At 32.7% G+C, this 20,279-nt stretch overlaps 1 protein-coding gene across 1 annotated transcript in view; it reads left to right on the top strand.

Annotated features, from left to right (window-relative positions):
* The window catches only part of LOC142347436 (COP9 signalosome complex subunit 6-like), a 527,653-nt gene that overhangs the window by 300,991 nt on the left and 206,383 nt on the right, over positions 1-20,279 (top strand). The window lies entirely within an intron of this gene.

The raw sequence follows: 20,279 nt of genomic DNA, 5'->3' as shown, positions 1-20,279 counted from the left end.
CATGCCCAATATCTGTCGAGGACAGTCTTTTCATACCTTAAATCTGTCGAGGACGGTCTCTTGATAATTCCAGGTCTCGACCAGGAAATTGAAGTTCAAGATATTCAAGTTTAAAAATCATTAGATACATTGCATAACCGATAGCGTCAACCAAAAAATAGGCAATGTTCAATATTGGTCAGTTTTCTCATTCAATCTATCAACTAGGGTGCCACTTTCTACGTTTCATTCTGATGAGGTGATAGAGTTCAATGTAAGACCCAATCCACCTCTGCTAAGTTTATATTCAGAGTTTCATATCATATCAGACCGTCTCAGACAGAAATGACCTTTGGTTGTGACTTTCATTTGACCAAAAAAATTTTGTAGCCTCAGTGCAAAAATAGCCATCAGACTATGAATGACCGAAGTGCCTCTGATCGGATTTTCCTGCCATCCAGTAATTTTGCAACTTTGCGCGACGAAAACTTTTCTGTTCGGCTTTCTCGCGAAGAAATCTGTGGCGCAATTTTTTGCTACCAAGACTCACTTCGTGCGACTTTAGTGCGGCTTTCGTGCAACTTAAATTTCAGAGCGCACACAGGTTGGGAAGGTTGGAATTGAAGGCTTTCCAAAGTGATAATATTGTTTTTCATCGGGTCAAAGAGTTATTCAAAACCAGGTTGAGGTGGTCAAAAATGATTAGCTATATACGGAATAAAATTGGCCATTAATAGATAGTCCAGACAATAAAATGTCATGATTCGAATTAGCTCTCATTAGTGCGAACTGCCACAAAATAACCCAACAAAACACGGCCATGCCAAATTTCAAAACTCTTAATTGAAAGTGCAACAATTCAAAACTCTGCATCTATTATCAGACCTTACGATGCAGACAAAAATTTGCCATATTCAGATGCTCAGCCAACAAGTTGAAATTCTTCAAAATTGTGCGAAAAAGTGCGAAATTGTTTAAGCGATGCAAGTAGTAATATGTGAGCAAGACAGGGGGGGGGGGTACAAAGACGTACCTATATATAAAGATTACGTATAGCCCATTTTCCCTCAAATCCGAAAGACGTACCTCACAGCATGATACCCACGCTGTTCACACGAGGGTGATTATCAAGATAATCCCTTTTAAAATAATAAATTTATCAAATTAGAAAGGTCATTTACCCATTCCCATATTGCATTTTACTAATGTCAATTTCCAAAGACGTACTTTACAGCGTGATACCCAAGCTGTTCACACGAAGGGGACTAGCAAGATAGTGCCTTAACAATTAAGGTCATTTACCCCTTAAAAAATTGCACTTTAATAATGTAAATTTCCAAAAACGTACCTCACAGTATGATAACCAAGCTGTTCATTCAAATGGGATTAGCTAGGCAATGTTCTAATATTAAGATAGGTAGGATGACTCATTTACAGTTATGTAACGCTTACGTGATTTTCAAAAATGTACCTCACAGCATGATACCTCAGCTGTTCACACGAAGGGGATTAGCTAGTATTGTTTTAACATTAAATTAGATAGCATGACTCATTGACAGTCACGCACGGCTTGCGTGGTTTTCAAAGACGCACATCACAGCATGATACCCCAGTTGTTCAGCGAAGGGAATTAGCAAGATAGCGCCATAAAACAAATTAGTTAGACTGAGTCAAATGTTCATCAGAAATAACTAGGGGGTATAGTAGGGTATTAAAGAAACAGCGGGTTTCCAATTGTTGGGACATAAGCTAATTACTCGATATTATATCTCTTTTTTGAAAATCAGTTTATCCTGCTTAGATAAACAAATACCCAACTATTGCCAAAAAGTACCGAAGTATTTCCAAAAAATACCCATTTCTTGGCATAAAATACCCATTCCTCGGCAAATTTACCCAATTCTTGCCATAAATACCCAATTTTTACGAAAAATATCCAATTCCTGTCAAAAAATAACCAATTGTTTACCAAAAAATAACCGATTAATGCCAAAGTTACTCAATTGTTGCCAAAATATACCCAATTTTTGCTCAAAAATACGCAATTTTTGCCAAAAAAATATCAAATTTTATCCAAAAATACACAATTTTTTTACCAAAAAAAAACCCAATTCTTGGCAAAAAATACCCAATTATAACCCAAATTACCCAATTTCAGGCAAAAAGTACTCAATTCTTGCTCAAAAAAACCAAATTCTTGCCAAAAATACCCAATTATTGCTAAAAATTATGCAATTATTGCCAAAAAACAGCCAATTCTTGGCAAAAAAACCAATATTTGCTAAAACAAAAATACCAAATTTTGACTAAAAAAACATTCCTTGCCGAAAAGTACCCAATTCGTGGCAAAAATTAACCAATTCTTGCAAATAATTACTCAATTTTTGACAAAAATAGCTAATTTTTGCCAAAAAAATAACCAATATATGCTAAAATATACCCAATTTTTACCAAAAATAAAAAAAATCTTGGCAGAAAATAATAAATTCTTGCTAAAAAACACCAAATTCCTGCCAAAATTAACCAATTATTGCAAAAATTACTTCTAAAAATACCCAATTCTTGGCAAAAAAACAATACCTGTTAAAAAATACCTAATTATCGAAAAATATCCAAATTAGAAGCAATATAACTAAATTTTATCTAACATTTATCTAAAATAAATCGAAAACTACAAAATCTTGCAAATCATCTGTATTTATTTAAAATCTATTTGACAATTCATTATTTAATGATCTTACAAACATCAGATCTTGACATCTTCGCTGTGAAGGCGAATCTTCTCATATGATCGATACAGGTTTTATGAGCACAATCTCATCTCGAAATTTTCATTATTGTCAAAAATGAGTCATAAATTGTATCAAATAAATAATAGTACCACAAAAATTACGTCCTTCTATGTTCGCAATTACGTCATTAGGGTAATCTCATCTTTTGAAGGATGCCACTGACCTCGTTAGAACGAAATTTATTTCAACTACGTCCTATACTTGCCACAATTACGGATACCTAGATATCGTATGGGGTCATTGAACTCGTGTGAACAAAGTATAATCCATATCAGTGATGATATTATTATTCATACTTTACCAAAGCATGCACAGCTCACGTGATTGAGGTCTTATTCATAGTATCTTAAAAACTAAGTCACATTCCTCTTCCCAGACTTCAAGGATGATGTACCAATTATGAAGTAGAGGAAAACGTGCTTCGGATGGATAGCTGATCCTCCATTCTCAGTTCCGAGGCAGCTTCTGGTTTCGTTATTGCTATCGACAATTTTCTTGAAGTCTCTGTACTATACAAGCAGACAACTGTAAATTTCTACAAAAAGCACATCGAAAACGTAACTTTACAGGTCTCAGACAACATGGAACTAACCAGATCAGTCCGTGCCCAATTTTGTGAATATGAGTTGTCTTTTAGACCAATGTATGAAAACCAACTGGGATTTTTTGAGGAGGAGAGGGATTTTAAATTTCTCTGGTGTTTGTCTGATGAGTTTGACAATTTGCAGCAGCAGAAACCTGATCAGGATTGCGACGAGTGGGAAACTGTGTCATTGAAAGAGAGCATTATCGCAAGTTTTGCAGAAAAGAATGCAATTGACCCCAAGTTTAGAAACAAAAAAAACTGACGAGACATTCCACTTTTTGTGTTTTTCTACAGACACTGGTCAAGTTACAATGACAGAGGTACAGGGAGCGTCAGCTGTTAAAAATACTTCACTGAAGTCTGCCAGAACCAATCTTAGTAGAATATAGCTTGCGGGTATTCCTCGCTATGTTCGCCCTCACCTGACTAATGGAAAACTCGTCATTAATATCAAAAGACTTTTCTAAGAAACGAAATGACTTAAACATTAAATCACTTTCTACATATTTTTCATTGGCTTAACAAAATGTTTTCTAAGACCTCATTGGCTACGAATTTTTTTGTTTCCAATTGTTCATGTTTATACTTAAGTTTCATTGGCTCCATATTTCGAGGTTTTTTCCTGAGATGTTTTAATCATTTGTTTCTTTCCCCTTACATTATTCAGTTATCCTTATTCATCCAGATTTTCTGGCTTCCAGATCCGATCTTTTGCTCAATTCACTAAAAGTGACTACCAAAAACAGTAATTCCAATTACAGCAAATCTAATTCAGAATTCTAGACTGCTAAACAGTTTTTAGTACTCTAACCTAGAAAAAAGGAACAGGGACGGAATTGTATTGGGATACAGTTTCCTCCCTACCAAAGACAAAAAACCTACTTTTCAAGCAAAGTGGAACACTAAAAATTTACATGGATTAATTGGAACAATGGAAAACTGGAATATACTTAATTGTCATCAATGATTCACCAAGGGGTTGGAGAAGTGTAATCTTCTCTTAAAATACTTTTGTAAAGATTTGGAGAATCTAGATGATCTTCGTTGTTCAAAAATTTTCAAACTTCTCAACAACTTGGATACTGACTGGGATTGTAGCAACTATCCGTATCGACACCAAAAAAACTTTTCACTGTGCAGAGAAGAAAGCTTATGCTTACGGAATTTGGACTCTTGATTTTTCTGATAACGTATCATATTTGTGATTGCTAATTGTATTTGTGATCTTTTTCTAATTAATTGTTTTTATTTGACTAATTTTCAAATCAGAGAAAAGTCGCATTGGAAGATCATTTGCTGAGTGCAGATTATGATTAGAAAAAAATGCAAGGACTTGTTTATAAAATAATAAAAGATACCTCTTTTGAAATTGGGAAACGAAAAATTAACTTTAAAATGACACAGTAATATGAGATTTTTAAAATTAAATTAAACAAAAAATTATTTGTTTTGAAAAAAAGTTGTTTTACTAATAGAAATTTGTTTTCAAAAATGTTGTTTTTTTCATGAAGATTTTAACAAAAATTGTAAAATTTGATGTTTTTTCTCTTTTTCCATTTGTCTGTTTTTTCAATTTTTTATTGTAAAATTTTAATCAATCATTTTGTTTGAAAAAAACGTCTGAAATAAGTTATTTTTTTTTTGAAAACGTGTATTACAATAATATTTTTTGAATAAAAAATGTCGTATTTTACATAAGGTTTTTAACGAAAAATGTAATTTTTAATGTTTTTTTTCTTTTTCTAATTTTTCATTTTTCAATTTTTGAAGTTTCTTTCATGTGAAACTTTAATTGTTTTTTTTATTAAAAAATTTTGTTATACTAAGATAGTTTTTTTTCAAAAATGTCGTTTTTTACATAAGGTCTTTTTAACAAAAAGTAAGTTTTGTTGATTTTGTTTTTCTATTTTTCTATTTTTCTACTTTTCTTTTAATGAAAAACTTCAAAAGCTGAAAAAAGTAAAAATAGAAAAATAGAAAAATGAAAAATAACAAAATAACTTTTTTTGATAAAAACGTTATGTAAAAACGACACTTTTGAAAAAAAAATTATTTTAATAAAACAACATTTTTCAATGAAAAAAGAATTGAAAGTTTTGCAGGAGAAAACTTCAAATAGTGAAAAATGTAAAAATAGAAAAACAAAAAACAACAAAACTTACATTTTTGTTAAAAAACTTATTTAAAAAGACATTTTTGAAAAAAAAAATATTTCAGTAAAACAACATTTTTGAATAAAAAAAACAATTAAATTAAAAATTTAACATGAAAAAACCTCAAAAACTGAAAAATGTGGAAATAGAAAAATAAAAAACATTATAATTTACATTTTTCGTCAAAAGCTTTTTGTAAAAAACGACGTTTTTGAATAAAGAAATTATTTTAGTACAACAACAATTTTTAATGCAAAAACAATTGAAATAAAAGTTTCACATGAAAAAAATTTCGAAAAATTGAAAATTAGAAAAAAAGCATTAAAATTTACATTTTTGATTAAAAACCTTTTTAAAAAACGACATTTTTGAAAAAAAAATATTTTAATAAAACAACATTTTCCAATGAAAAAACAATTAAATTGAAAGTTTCACACCAAAAAACTCTGGAAAAATGGACAATTAGAAAAGAAAAAAACATTAAAACTTACCTTTTTCGTTAAAAACCTTATGTAAAAAATGAAATTTTTGATTTAAAAAATATTATAGTAAAACATGTTTTCAAAAGAATGATTTATTGCACACGTATTTTTTTTTCAAACAAAATAATTGAAAAAAATTTTACATTAAAAAATTTAAAAATCTGATAAATTAAAAAAATAAAAATCATCAAATTTTACAACTTTTGTTAATATCCTTAAGTATAAAACGACACTTTTGAAACAAAAATTCTATTAGAAAAACAGGTTTTTTTTTCAAAAAACAAATTTTTTTGTTTAATTTAATTTTAAAAATTCATTTTACTGTTTCGTTTGAAAGTTAATTTTTCGTTTCCCAATTTCAAAAGAGGTATCTCTTATTGTTTTAAAAACGTGAACTCCTGGTATTTTCATCTAATCGTAATCTGCACTCAGCAGAAGATCTTCCAATGCGGTTTTCTCTGATTTAAAAATTAGTCAAATAAAATAATTAATTACGAAACGATCACAAATACAATAAGAAATCACAAATATAATACGTTATCAAATATATCAAGAGTCCAAATTCCGTAAGCATAAGTTTTCTTCTCTGCACAGTGAAAAGTTTTTTGGTGTCGATGCGGGTAGTTGCTACAATCCCAGTCAGTATCTGAATTGTTGAGAAATTTGGAAATTTTTGCACAACGAAGATCATCTGGATTCTCCACATCTTTACACAAGTATTTTAAGAGGAGATTACACTTTTCCAAACCCTTTTGAAAGTTTTCAGTTGTAGGTGCACAAGGTTGGTGAATGATTGATGACAACTCAGTATATTCCAGTTTTCCATTGTTCCATTTAATCCCATGTAAATTTTTAGTGTTCCACTTTGCTTGAAAAGTAGGTTTTTTGTCTTTGGTAGGGAGGAAACCGTATCTCAATACAATTCCGTCCATGAAAACACCCAACTCCTTAACAATTTGCCCCTCCAAGCACTCAATATCAAACAAAACGGGAGACATTCTTTTTTCGGTTATATTATTAAAAAGTGATTAGCATTCAAGATATTTGTATTAGATTTGCTGTAATTGGAATTACTATTTTTGGTGGTCACTTTTGGTGAATTATTGGTGAGTCGAGTGAAACGAGAAAATCTGGATGAATGAGGGCAACTGAATATCGTAAGGGGAAAGAAACAAATGATTGAAATATCTTAAAAAAACCTCGAAATAAGAAGCCAATGAAACTTAAGTGTAAACAAGAACAATTGGGAACAAAAAATTTCGTAGCCAATGAGATCTTATCAAAACATTTAGTGGAATTTAAAAACACAAAAAGTGGAATGTCTCGTCAATTTTTTTGCTTCTGAACTTGGGGTCAAGTGCACTGTTTTCTTCAAAACTTGCGATAATACTCTCTTTCAATGACCCAGTTTCCCACTCGTCACAATCCTGATCAGGTTTCTGCTCCTGCAAATTGTCAAACTCCTCAGACAAACACCAGAGAAATTGAAGTTCCATCTCCTTCTCAAAAGATCCCAGTTGATTTTCATACATTGGAAGATCATTTGCTGAGTGCAGATTATGATTAGATGAAAATGCCAGGAATTCACATTTTTAAAATAAAAAGGGATACCTCTTTTGAAATTGGGAAACGAAAAAATAACTTTCAAACGGAACAGTAAAATGAATTTTTAAAACTCAATTAAACAAAAAAAATTTGTTTTTTGAAAAAAAACTTGTTTTTCTAATAGACTTTTTGTTTCAAAAATGTCGTTTTATTCTTAAGGATATTAACAAAAGTTGTAAAATTTGATGATTTTTATTTTTTAAATTTATCAGATTTTTAAATTTTTTAATATAAAATTTTTATCAATTGTTTTGTTTTAAAAAAAAGACGTGTGCAATAAATCATTCTTTTGAAAACATGTTTACTATAATATTTTTTAGATCAAAAATGTCATTTTTTATTTTTTACATAAGGTTTTTAACGAAAAAAGTAAGTTTTAATGTTTTTTTTCAATTGTCCAATTTTCAGAGTTTTTTGATGTGAAACTTTCAATTTAATTGTTTTTTCATTGGAAAATGTTGTTTTACTAAAATAATTTTTTTTCAAAAAGGTCGTTTTTACAAAAGGGCTTTAATCAAAAATATAAATTTTGATGTTTTTTTTCTAATTTTCAATTTTTCAGTTTTTCGAAGTTCTTTTCATGTGAAACTTTTAATTCAATTGTTTTTTCATTAAAAAATGTTGTTGTACTAAAATATTTTCTTTATTCAAAAACGTCGTTTTTTACAAAAAGTTTTGACGAAAAATAAAAATTTTAATGTTTTTTGTTTTTCTATTTTCACATTTTTCAGTTTTTGAGGTTTTTTTCATGTACAATGTTTAGTTTAATTGTTTTTTATCAAAAAACGTTGTTTTACTGAAATAATTTTTTTTTCAAAAATCTCTTTTTACATAAGGTTTTTAACAAAAATGTAAGTTTTGTTGTTTTTTGTTTTTCTATTTTTACATTTTTCACTTTTTGAAGTTTTTTCATGCAAAACTTTCATTTTTTTTTTCATTGAAAAATGTTGTTGTATTGAAATAATTTTTTTTCGTATCGTTTAAGCGTCGTTTTTACATAAGGTTTTTATCAAAAAAATTTCTTTGTTATTTTTCATTTTTCTATATTTCTATTTTTCAATTTTTCATCTTTTGAAGTTTTTCATTAACTGAAAAAACTTCAAAAACTGAAAAATAGGAAAATAGAAAGATAGAAAAAAAAATCAACAAAAAAACTTCTTTTGTTAAAAAAATCTTATGTACAAAACGACATTTTCGAAAAAAAATTATCTCAGTAAAACAAAATGTTTTAATAAAAAAGACAATTAAAGTTTCACATGAAAGAAACTTCAAAAATGGAAAACTAGAAAAAGAAAAAAAAACATTAAAAATTACATTTTTCGTTAAAAACCTTATGTAAAATACAACATTTTTTATTCAAAAAATATTATTGTAAAACACGTTTTCAAAAAAATAACTTATTTCAGACGTTTTTTTCAAACAAAATGATTGATTAAAATTTTACATTAAAAAATGGAGAAAACTGACAAATAGAAAAAAGAAAAAAAACATCAAATTTTACAATTTTTGTTAAAACCTTTATGAAAAAAACAACATTTTTGAAAACAAATTTCTATTAGTAAAACAACTTTTTTTTCTAAACAAAATTTTTTTGTTTAATTTAATTTTAAAAATCTCATTTTACTGTTTCATTTTAAAGTTAATTTTTCGTTTCCCAATTTCAAAAGAGGTATCTTTTATTATTTTTAAAACAAGTCCTGGCATTTTTATGTAATCATAATCTGCACTCAGCAAATGATCTTCCAATGCGAATTTTCTCTGATTTAAAAATTAGTCAAATAAAAACAATTAATTAGAAAAAGATCACAAATACAATTAGCAATCACAAATATAAAACGTTATCAAAAAAATCAAGAGTCCAAATTCCGTAAGCATAAGCTTTCTTCTCTGCACAGTGAAAAGTTTTTTGGTGTCGATACGGATAGTTGCTACAATCCCAGTCAGTATCCAAGTTGTTGAGAAGTTTGAAAATTTTTGAACAACGAAGATCATCTAGATTCTCCAAATCTTTACAAAATTATTTTAATAGAAGATTACACTTCTCCAACCCCTTGGTGAATCATTGATGACAACTCAGTATATTCCAGTTTTCCATTGTTCCAATTAATCCCATGTAAGTTTTTAGTGTTCCACTTTGCTTGAAAAGTAGGTTTTTTGTCTTTGGTAGGGAAGAAACTGTATCTCCGTCCATGAAAACACCCAACTCCTCAACTATTTGCCCCTCCAAGCACTCAATATCAAACACAAGGAGAGACATTCTTTTTTCTAGGTAAGAGTACTAAAAACTGTTTAGCAGTCTAGAATTCTGAATTAGATTTGCTGTAATTGGAATTACTGTTTTTGGTAGTCACTTTTAGTGAATTGAGCAAAAGATCGGATCTGGAAGTCAGAAAATCTGGATGAATAAGGATAAATGAATAATGTAAGGGGAAAGAAACAAATGATTAAAACATCTCAGGAAAAAACTTCGAAATATGGAGCCAATGAAACCTATGTATAAGCATGAACAATTGGAAACAAAAAATTTCGTAGCCAATGAGATCTTATCAAAACAATTAGTGGAATTTAAAAACACGAAAAGTGGAATGTCTCGTCAATTTTCTTGCTTCTAAACTTGGGGTCAAGTGCACTGTTTTCTTCAAAACTTGCGATAATACTCTCTTTCAATGACCCAGTTTCCCACTCGTCACAATCCTGATCAGATTTCTGCTCCTGCAAATTGTCAAACTCGTCAGACAAACACCAGAGGAATTTAAGTTCCCTCTTCTCCTCAAAAAATCCCAGTTGCTTTTCATACATTGGTCTATAAGACAACTCATAATCAGAAGATTGAGCACTGACTGATCTGGTTAGTTTCATGTTGTCTGAGACCTGAAAAGTTGTGTTTTCGATGTGATTTTTGTAGAAATTTACAGTTGTCTGTTTGTAAAGTACAGAGACTTCAAGAAAATTATCGATAGCAATAACGAAGAGCAGAAGCTGCCTCGGAATTGAGAATGGAGGATCAGCTACCCATCCGAAGCACGTTTTTCTCTACTTCATAATTGGTACATCATCCTTGAAGTCTGGGAAGAAGAATGTGACTTAATTATTCAGATATTATGACTAAGACCTCAATCACATGAGCTGTGCATGCTTTGATATAGTATGAATAATCATATCATCACTGATATGGATTATACTTTGTTCACACGAGTTCAATGACCCCATACAATATCTAGGTATCCGTAATTGTGGCAATTATACGACGTAGTTGAAATAAATTTCGTTCTAACGAGGTCAGTGGCATCCTTCAAAAGATGAGATTACCTTAATGACCGTAATTGCGAAGATAGTAGGACGTAATTTTTACGGTACTATTATTTAATTGATACAATTTAGACTCATTTTTGACAATAAGGAAAATTTCGAGATGATATTGTGCTCATAAAACCTGTATCGATCACATGAAAAGATTCGCCTTCACAACGAAGATGTCAAAATTTGATGTTTGTAAGATCACTAAATAATTGAATTGTCAAATAGATTTTAAATAAAAACAGATGATTTGCAAGATTGTGTAATTTTTGATTTATTTTAGATAAATATTAGATAAAATTTAGTTATATTGCTTCTAATTTGGATATTTTTTGATAATCTTAAAGAAAATTGGGTAGAATTTGAGTATTTTTGGACAAGATTTAGCTACTTTGTGGTAAATATGAGAAGCAGGAATTGGACAGCTTTTAACGGAATTGGGTCTTTTATGGTAGTAATTAGTTTTTTTTGCAAGCTTGTAGAAATTTTTTGGTAAAAAATGGGTGTTTTTAATTACTATTGGGTTATTTCTGGCAGTTTTTTTTGGTAATTTTTGGTCAGAAATGGGTATTTTTGGCACGAATTCTTAATTTTTTGCAATAAGTGGGATATTTTTGCATAGAATTGGGTTTTTTTTGGCAAGGAATGTATTTTCATTGTCAAAATTTTGTATTTTTTAGCAAGTATTGGGTTTTTGGCCAAGAGTTGGGTGTTTTTTTGGCAATAATTGCGTAATTTTTTGCAATATTTGGAATTTTTTGGCAAGAATTTGGTATTTTTGAGCAAGAAATGAGCATTTTTTGGCAGGAATTGGGTATTTTGGATAATAATTGGGTTTCTTTTTGCCAGGAATTGGGTATTTTTTGGGAAAGAATTGTGTATTTTTGGATAAAATTTGGTATTTTTTGGCAATAATTGGGTAATTTTGGCAATTATTGGGTATTTTTTGGTAAAAAATTGTGTATGTTTTGACAGGAATTGGGTATTTTTGTGGTAGAAATTGGGTATTTATGGCAAGAATTGGGTATGTTTGGCCAAGAATTCGGTAATTTATGCTAAAAAATGGGTGTTTTTTGGAAAAAATTGGGTTCTTTTTGGCAATAAATGGGTATTTATGTATCTACCCGGGATAAACTGAATTTCAAAAAAGGGACTTAATATCGAGTAATTAGCTTATGTCCCAACAGTTGGATACCCACTGTTTCTTTAATACTCTACTAATCCCCCTTGTTCATTCTGGTGAAGATTAGACTCATTCTAACTAATTTGTTGATAAGGCACTATCAGGCTAATCCCCTTCGTGTGAACAGCTGGGGTATCATGCTGTGAGGTACGTCTTTGACAATTGCGTAAGCCGTACGTGACTGTCAATGAATCATACTATCTAAATTAATATTGAAACATTACCTAGCTAATCTTTTTCGTGTGAACAGCTTTGGTATCATGCTAAGAGGTACGTCTTTGGAATTTTACATTATTAAAGTGTATTATGGTAGGGGTCAAAGACCTCAGTGATTTGTGGTTAATGTTCTATCTTTCTATTCCCCATCATGTGAACAGCGTGGATATCATGCTGTGAGGTAGGTCTTTGGAAATTGATATTAGGAAAGTGCAATTTGTTAAGGGTTGAATGATCTAACTAATTTGTTGCTGAGGCACTAGCTTGCTAATCCTCATCGTGTGAACAGCTTGGGTATCATGCTGTGAGGTACATCTATGGAATTTGAAATCAGTAAAGTGTAATATGGGAATATGTGAATAATCTTATTATTTTGTTTTTGAGAGATTATCTTGATAATCCCCTTCGTGAGAACAGCCTGGGTATCAAGCTGTGATGTACAGCCTTAGAGTTTGACATAGGTAAAGTGTAATATGGGAATGGGTAAATGACCTTACCGATTTGTTGTTAAGGCATTATCTTGCTATTCCCTTTCGTGTGAACAGTTTGGGTATCATGCTGTGAAGTATATTTTTGAAAATCACATGAGCGTTACATAACTGTAGTTGAATCATCTTACCTATCCTAAAATTAGCTAGCTAATCCCCTTTGAGTGAACAATTCAGTTATCAAACTATGAGGTACGTTTTTGGAAGTTTACATAATCAAAGTGCAATTTGTTAAGGGACAGAAGACCTAATTTGTTAAGGCACTATCTTGCTAATCCCCTTCGTCTGAACAGCTTGGGTATCATGCTGTTGGGTGCATCTTTGAAAATCACGCAAACCGTACATATCTGTAATTGAGTCATCCTATCTAATTTATTATTAAAGTATTACTTAGCTAATCGCCTTAGTGTGAATAGTTTTGGTATCATGCTTTGAGGTACATCTATTGAATTTGACATCAGTAAAGTGTAACATGGGAATGGGTAAAAATCTTATTATTTTGTTTTTGAGGGATTATCTTGCTAATCCCCTTCGTGTGAACAGCCTTGGTATCATGTTGTGAGGTACCGCCCTGGAATTTGACATAGGTAAAGTGTAATATGGGAATGGGTAAATGACCTTACTGATTTTTTGTTAAGGCATCATCTTGCTATTCCCCTTGGTGTGAACAGCTTGGGTATCATGCTGTGAGGTACACCATGTAATTTGACATCAGTAAAGTGTAATATGGGAACGGGTAAATGACCCTACTGATTTGTTGTTAAGGCACTACCTTGCTAATCCCTTTCGTGTGAACAGTTTGGGTATCATGCTGTGAAGTACATTTTTGAAAATTGCATAAGCGTTACATAACTGTAATTGAATCTTCCTACCTATCATAAATTAACTAGCTAATCCCCTTTGAGTGAACAGTTCAGTTATCATACTGTGAGGTACGTTTTTGGAATTTTCATTATCAAAGTGCAATTTGTTAAGGGACAGAAGACCTAATTTGTTAAGGCACTATCTTGCTAATCCCTTTCGTGTGAACAGCTTGGGTATCATGCTGTGAGGTACATTTTTGAAAATCACATAAGCGTTATATAACTGTAAATGAATCGTCTTACCTATCCTAAAATTAACTATTTAATCCCCTTTGAGTGAACAGTTCAGTTATCATACTGTGAGGTACGTTTTTGGAAGTTTACATTATCAAAGTGCAATTTGTTAAGGGGCAGAAGACCTAATTTGTTGACGCACTATCTTGCTAATCCCCTTTGTCTGAACAGCTTGGGTATCACGCTGCGAGGTGCATCCTTGAAAATCACGTAAGCCGTACATAATTGTAATTGAATCATCATATCTAATTCCTTGTTAAAAAATAACTAGCTAGTCGCTTTAGTGTGAACAGCTTGGGTATCATGCTGTGAGGTACATCCTTGGAATTTGACATTAGTAAAGTGTAGTCTGGGGATGGGAGAATGACCTTACTATTTTGTTATTGAGGGATTATCTCGCTAATTCCCTTCGTGTGAACAGCTTGGGTATCTTGCTGCGAGGTACATCCTTGAATATCACGTAAGCCGTACATAACTGTAATTGAATCATCATATCTAATTCCTTGTTAAAAAATACCTAGCTAATCGCTTTAGTGTGAACAGCTTGGGTATCATGCTGTGAGGTACATCCTTGGAGTTTGACATTAGTAAAGTGTAATAAGAAAATGGGTAAAGGACCTGACTGATTTGTTGGTAGGGCACTATCTTGCTAGTCTCCTTCGTGTAAACAGCTTGGGTATCATGCTGGGAGGTACATTTTTGAAAATCACTTAAGCGTTACATAATTGTAAATGAATCGTCCTACCTATCTTAAAATTAACTAGCTCATTCCCTTTGAGTGAACAGTTCAATTATCATACTGTGAGGTACGTTTTTGGAAGTTTACATTATCAAAGTGCAATGTGTTGAGGGGTAGAAGACCTAATTTGTTGACGCACTATCTTGCTAATCCCCTTCGTCTGAACAGCTTGGGTATCATGCTGCGAGGTACATCCTTGAAAGTCAGGTAAGCCGTATATAACTGTAATTGAATCATCATATCTAATTCCTTGTTAAAAAAATACCTAGCTAATCGCTTTATTGTGAACAGCTTGGGTATCATGCTGTGAGGTACATACTTGGAATTTGACATTAGTAAAGTGTAGTCTGGGGATGGGTGAATGACCTTACTATTTTGTTATTGAGGGATTATCTCGCTAATTCCTTTCGTGTGAACAGCTTGGGTAGCTTGCCGCGAGGTACATCCTTGAAAATCACGTAAGCCGTACATAACTGTAATTGAATCATCATATCTAATTCCTTGTTAAAGAAATACCTAGCTAATCGCTTTAGTGTGAACAGCTTGGGTATCATGCTGTGAGGTACATCCTTGGAATTCGACATTAGTAAAGTGTAATAAGAAAATGGGTAAATGACCTTACTGATTTGTTGGTAGGGCACTATCTTGCTAGTCTCCTTCGTTTAAACAGCTTGGGTATCATGCTGTGAGGTACATTTTCAAAAATCACGTAGGCATTAAATAACTGTAAATGAGTCATTCTACCTATCTTAATATTTGAACATTGCATAGCCAATCCCCTTTGAGTTAACAGTTTGGTTACCATACTGTGAGGTACGGCTTTGGAAATTTACATAACTAAAGTGCAATTCGTTAAAGGGTAAAAGACCTAATTTGTTAGGGCACTATTTTGCTAATCCCTTTCGTATGAACAGCTTAGGTATCACGCTGTGAGGTATCATCTATAAAATTTGACATCAGTAAAGTGTAATATTGGAATGGTTGAATAATCTTATTATTTTGTTTTTGAGAGATTATCTTGCTAATCTCCTTCGTGTGAACAGCCTGGGTATCATACTGTGAGGTACGTATTTGGAAATTGACATCAGTAAAGTGTAATATGGGAATGGGTAAATGACCCTACTGATTTGTTGTTAAGGCACTATCTTGCTAATCCTCATCGTCTGAACACCTTGGGTATCATGCTGTGAGGTACATCTATGGAATTTTACATCAGTAAAGTGTAATATGGGAATGGGTAAATGACCTTACTGATTTGTTGATAAGGCACTATCTTGCTAATCCCCTTCGTGTGAACAGCTTGGGTATCATGCTGTGAGTTACATTTTTGAAAATCGCATAAGCGTTACATAACTGTAATTGAATCATCCTACCTATCCTAAAATTATCTAGCTAATCCCCTTTGAGTGAACAGTTTCGTTATCATACTGTGAGGTACGTTTTTGGAAAATTACATTTTTAAAGTGCAATTCGTTTAGAGGTAGAAGACCTAATTTGTTAGGGCACTATCTTGCTAATCCCCTTCGTATGAACAGCTTGGGTATCACGCTGTGAGGTACATTTTTGAAAATCACATGAGCGTTACATAACTGTAAATGAATCATCCTACCTGTCTTAAAATTAGCTAGCTAATCCCCTTTGAGTGAACAGTTTCGTTATCATACTTTGAGGTACGTTTTTGGAAATTTACATTTTTAAAGTGCAATTCGTTTAGAGGTAAAAGACCTAATTTGTTAGGGCACTATCTTGCTAATCCCCTTCGTATGAACAGCTTGGGTATCATGCTGTGAGGTACATCTATGGAATTTTACATCAGTAAAGTGTAATATGGGAATGGGTAAATGACCCTACTGATTTGTTGTTAAGGCACTATCTTGCTAATCCTCATCGTCTGAACACCTTGGGTATCATGCTGTGAGGTACATCTATGGAATTTTACATCAGTAAAGTGTAATATGGGAATGGGTAAATGACCTTACTGATTTGTTGATAAGGCACTATCTTGCTAATCCCCTTCGTGTGAACAGCTTGGGTATCATGCTGTGAGTTACATTTTTGAAAATCGCATAAGCGTTACATAACTGTAATTGAATCATCCTACCTATCCTAAAATTATCTAGCTAATCCCCTTTGAGTGAACAGTTTCGTTATCATACTGTGAGGTACGTTTTTGGAAAATTACATTTTTAAAGTGCAATTCGTTTAGAGGTAGAAGACCTAATTTGTTAGGGCACTATCTTGCTAATCCCCTTCGTATGAACAGCTTGGGTATCACGCTGTGAGGTACATTTTTGAAAATCACATGAGCGTTACATAACTGTAAATGAATCATCCTACCTGTCTTAAAATTAGCTAGCTAATCCCCTTTGAGTGAACAGTTTCGTTATCATACTTTGAGGTACGTTTTTGGAAATTTACATTTTTAAAGTGCAATTCGTTTAGAGGTAAAAGACCTAATTTGTTAGGGCACTATCTTGCTAATCCCCTTCGTATGAACAGCTTGGGTATCACGCTGTGAGGTACGTCTTTGGAAATTGACATTAGTAAAGTGCGATATGGGAATTGTTAAATGACCATATTAATTTATTACTAAAAAGTTATCTTGCTAATCCCCCTCGTGTGAACAGCGTGAGTATCAAGCTGTGAGTTACGTATGTGGGATTTGAGGGAAACTGGGCTATACGTAATCTTTATACATAGTTATGTCTTTTTACCCCCCCACCCCCTGTCTTGCTCACATATTACTACTGATGCATGATCTGACGGAACAGATAGCGGAGGAATGGGAGAATATGATTGGATAATCCCTGAATTCGACCAAAGACGACCAAATTTTGTCTGGCAGCTCCCCGCTGTACATCCCGGGTCGAGGTTTTTAGGTAAATTCTTGTAAGAAATGCGGTGAATGCGGTGAATTTTTGTAAGACATGCTGTGATTGCGGTGAATGCGGTGAATTTTTGTAAGAAATGCGGTGATTGCGGTGAATGCGGTGAAAATAAATATTTCACTGCATTTCACCGCATTTCGTACAAAATTTCACCGCAAAATTCACCGCATTTCTTACAAAAATTCAACGCATCAACTTTTGTGGCAAATTAATGTCAGAATTGGGGTGAAAGCGGTGAATGCCGTGAAAAAAAAATAACTCACCACATTTCACCGCATTTCTTACAAAAATTCACCGCATATGATTTCCAAAGTTTACTCAATCTGATTTAAATTCACAAGATATTTTAAAGATGTTAGAGTCAGTTGGCGCAGTGGACTAAGCAGTTGAAGGCATGCAGGAGGTCAGAGGTTCGATCACGAGTGGGGATGATTCTTTTTTGTAAGAGTACTGAGAACGCGGTGAAAATAAACAATTCACCGCGATTCATCGCATTCACCGCAAAAAGATATAAGAAATACGTGGTGAAAATTATTTTTTTTCACCGTGTTTCACCGCATTTCTTACAAAAGTTCACCGCCAAACCTCGACCCGGGATAGAATTTAAAAAAATCAAAAGCTTTTGATCCAGAAGATTTTGGTTTTTGATCAGATTTTGGATATGCAACTATTGTCCAGACTGTTTTCAGACTTTGATCTCCGTTCAGACCATCGTGCGTCCATTGTCCAGGCTTTTGTGCAACTATAACATTTTACAGACACTCTAATTTGGGTTGTACTGTGCTGCCCATGCCTGGACCAAATGGTATAACCAGAGGTGGAGAGGTGGCTTGGGTTTGGGAACTTAACTTGGGAAGACGCGATTTGATTTGTAGGACATTTTTAACAATATATTCATAAGTGATATTTGTAATGAACCTAGGGCATGTGAGTGGGAACTGTAAACGCATACGTCAACAGTAATTGCCTCACTGATTTACTGGTGAACAGTGACATTAGTTGATCTACTTCTATTTGAATTGCAGTTTAAAACAGAGCACATATTTTAGTTAGTCATCATTGTTCTGACAATCTATCTGTCTTGTATTGTTCTTTTGCTTCATTCTCTTCTCCCGTTGTCTGACCACTTTAAGCTGAAGTAACACTGCAACTGCAACGAATGCAATGCCAATAGCCGAAGTGTACACGACACGATCTGGTATGAACACACACTGAGCTACGAAGTTTAATGCAGGAACCAGTAAGTGCAAAACTGACAGAGCTGTGACTGTTGTCATTTTCGATCCATGTAATCCGAACACTTGACAGACTGCTTGGCACGTTGCTGATAATAGCGTTAAGTATAAATTCGCAGACTGACAGGGTAAATTGAGAACCCAGAATTTACTCGAACAGAGAAGGGTTTGATTTTTCGATCTGCATGAAAATAAGTTTGCATTTAAAGCTGAAATTTCAAATTTACTGGCACGATAAATGGAAAGTTCGATGAACAAAAATAAAAAAATAAGATTCTACAAAAGTGGATGGGAGAAAAGAATGATATGAAAAAACTTAAGCAACTGCAACATACTTTTTGTTCATGTCTCTCCATGTTTCTTTTATAGTTTCTTTTTGTTCAAGTTTTGATAGGCGACTATAAGTTTCTTAAGATAAGTAGGTATTCTGAAATGTAATCATTATAGGTCACGTGCACCTGTTGAAATTGCTGAGAAAATCTGACATTCGTAGGGAATTTCTTAGCAGTTTGAGATTTGAGTCAGGATTTCAAAGTGACTGAAGCAAATTTACGCTACCCAAAGACCAAGTTTTGAAATCTGACCTTATGTATAGGAATATTTGGCAATCTAAAATGTGGCACTGCAGAAATCTGACATCTTGCGCTTTTAAGTGAATGAGTTATGTAAAAATAAGGCTCACAAGCAGATTTTTGCTGAGGTATATGGTGATTGCTTTTTAAAACACTCGATGACTTGATTTATCGAAAAACTATTTTATCTATATGAACTTAAACCGGTAGGTCAGAAGGAGTAATAAATACACTTTTTTGCGGAAATTCACACCAATTTAAAAAATGAGATCGTTGTAAAACCTCAACCTGCGTCTTTACAAACACTCTGTTATTTTACATTAGTTTTTTAGTAAATCAAACGCTGCCAGTACGGATAAGAAGCGAGGCCGAATCCAAGAACTCCAACAGAAAACCAGAAATAGGTCCAAGAAGGGGTAATTTCTCCAAATCTTCTCATAAATACGTGCATGAATATCATCGAAGTCCCACAAATGGCGGCTAATAACACTCCTTTCAAAGTATCGGACTGGACAAATTTCCCAGAGAAAAATGTTTTAGGATTGCAGATAACTGCAGTTCCAATGATTCCCAGTATTATTGAGGTGACGGTCAACCATGTCGGTTTTCGTTTGTCTTCAATTGATTGAAAAATGACAGACACTGTCAATTTGGTGAAGACACATACCATCGTGTTGTCCGAGGGTAGAATATAATTGAGTGACTTGAAGTTGATCCATATTCCAAAACCTCCAAATAAAGCTGCACTTATGGCGCTAATGTAGAAACTGGAGCGCTTTGCTGAAGATGCAGGTTTAAAATTTTTCAACTCCAAACAGAGTACGCAGAGGCCTAAGATAAAAATATTCCAATTAAGCAATGAGCACGTTCAATTTTCAAAAAAGATTTTGTTATAAAAGGTATTGAAAATGAGTTAATCTTCGAGATAAAGTTGTGCTTCAGTTATTTTCCATATCCCAAAGACGAA

Source organism: Convolutriloba macropyga, chromosome 1 (assembly GCF_964194025.1).
Source record: "Convolutriloba macropyga chromosome 1, txConMacr16.3, whole genome shotgun sequence".
In the NCBI taxonomy this organism is placed as follows: Eukaryota; Metazoa; Xenacoelomorpha; order Acoela; family Convolutidae; genus Convolutriloba; species Convolutriloba macropyga.
The sequence above is the reverse complement of the archived record's forward strand: the minus strand, read 5'-3'. Positions and strand labels throughout refer to the sequence as shown.